The sequence below is a fragment of the Tenrec ecaudatus genome, chromosome 8, assembly GCF_050624435.1.
Source record: "Tenrec ecaudatus isolate mTenEca1 chromosome 8, mTenEca1.hap1, whole genome shotgun sequence".
Taxonomy (NCBI): Eukaryota; Metazoa; Chordata; class Mammalia; order Afrosoricida; family Tenrecidae; genus Tenrec; species Tenrec ecaudatus.
The window spans coordinates 101,079,733-101,081,911 of NC_134537.1; positions in this window are offsets into that span (position 1 = coordinate 101,079,733).

The following is a 2,179-nucleotide window of genomic DNA, read 5'->3' on the forward strand; positions in this document are numbered from 1 at the left end:
TGCCCTGCTGCCTTTTTAAAAAATACATATATATACCTGTCATGGGGGGACCTGCTTGTTCTTTGCCTTTCTTTTTACCCAGGGATCCTCTTCTCCATCTGCCCAGCTGTTCTCCAAACTATATCTTATTATTCTCACAAGATATTGTTGGCTGCAAAGAAAAAAACCTTTCCACTTAGCTCAGTGACAATAGAAGAGAACTAAGTGTTTTGCTTTCAATTTTTATTGTGGAAGATTTCCAACATACATAAGTGTAGGACAATAGTATTCTCCTCCCATAGACCTACCATCCAACACGATAACAAACACACGTGCAATCTTGATCTATTTCTTGTCCTCTCCAAACGGGATCATTTTGAATAGAATCTTGGTTATCTTATCACTTCATCTGTAAATGATACAGTCTGCAGTGCTAAAAGATGAAGACTTTAAAAAAGAATTCATAACTATAGCATCACATCTCAAAAAATCAGTAATAATTCTTAATATCACTAAATATCCAGTCAGTGTTCAAATTTCCTCAGTTGTCTCAACTCCTTTTCCATTTTTTTCCTGTAAGAAAAACAAGGTCCATACATTATACTTTGTTGCAATGCCTTTTTGAAGTTATAGCTTTTCTTTTTCTTGAAGCAAAAACATCGAAGGAGCAAGATCGTTTGTCCTGTGGAATTTTCTACATTCTCAACCTAGGTTTTGTTAATGAAATGTGCAAAGAGGTTGAGTTAGAAAATCAAAACGAAGAACACACTCAACATATCTTAAACTGAAAGAACTCAAGAAAAAAATTCAAGCCATAAGTTGCAATATTGAAAGATTCTATGGGTAAAATATTGAATGATGCAGGAAGCACCTAAGAAGATGGAAAGAATACACAGAGTCACTGGACCAAAACCAACTGGTTGACATGCCATCATCTGGGGAGGTAGCACATGGGCAGGAGCTAAAGGTGCTGAAGGGAAAAGTCCAAGCTGCATGAAAGCATTTGCCAAAAAGAAGGCTTCAGGACTGTATTGAAAGACTCCCTGGCCGGGTAGTGCTACCCAGATAAAAAAAAAAGATAAAAAAAAAAGATTAAAAAAAAGATAAAAAAAAAATTAAAAAAAAAAAAAAAAGAAAGACTCCCACAAGCTGATGAAACACTGGGTGTACTTACTAATCTTGTCGGGGAATCTGGAAGACAGCTACCTGGCCAGCTAACTGGAAGAGATCCATATTTGTATGTATTCCAAAGAAAAATGATTCAACAGAGTGCTCAAACTATAGAACAAGATCATCGATGTCGCGTGCAAGTAAAACGTTGCTGAAGATCATCCAACAAAAGTTGCAACAGTGCCTCGACAATGAGCTGAGAAGGGTTTGCGCCAGATTCTGAAGAGGACGTTAAACAAGGGATATCACTGCTGCTACTGTCAGATGAATCTTGGCTGAAAGCAGAGAATACTAGAAAGAATGCTTACTTGTGTTTTGTTGACTACGCCTAGGTGGTCAACTGTGTGGATCATAACAAACTATGGATAACCTTGAGAAGAATGGGGATTCCAGAACACTTCATTGTGCTCATGAGGACCTTGACCATGGACCAAGAGGCAGTTGTGCAAACAGAACAAGGGAATACTGCATGGTTTAAAATCAGGAAAGTTTTGTGTCTGGCTTGTATCATCTCATCATACTTATTCAATCAGAATGTTGACCAAATCATTAGAGAAGCTGGCTTCTATGAAGAATAATGTGGCATCCACTGGACACCCCCTTACAGAAGGGTCTTGGGGAGGAGACGAGCCAGTCAGGGTGCGATGTAGCAATGATGAAACATACAACTTTCCTCTAGCTCCTAAATGCTTCCTCCTCCCCCACTATCATGATCCCACTTCTACCTTACAAATCTGGTTAGACCAGAGAATGTACACTGGTACAGGTAGGAACTGGAAACACAGGGAATCCAGGGCAGATGATCCCTTCAGGACCAATGGTGAGAGTGGTGATACTGGGAGGGTAGAGGGAGGGTGGGTTGGAAAAGGGGAACCGATTACAAGGATCTACATGTGACCTCCTCACTGGGGGACGGACAACAAAAAAGTGGGTGAAGGGAGACATTGGACAGGGCAAGATATGACAAAATAATAATTTATAAATTATCCAGGGTTCATGAGGGAGGGGGAGTGGGGAGAGAGGGGAACAA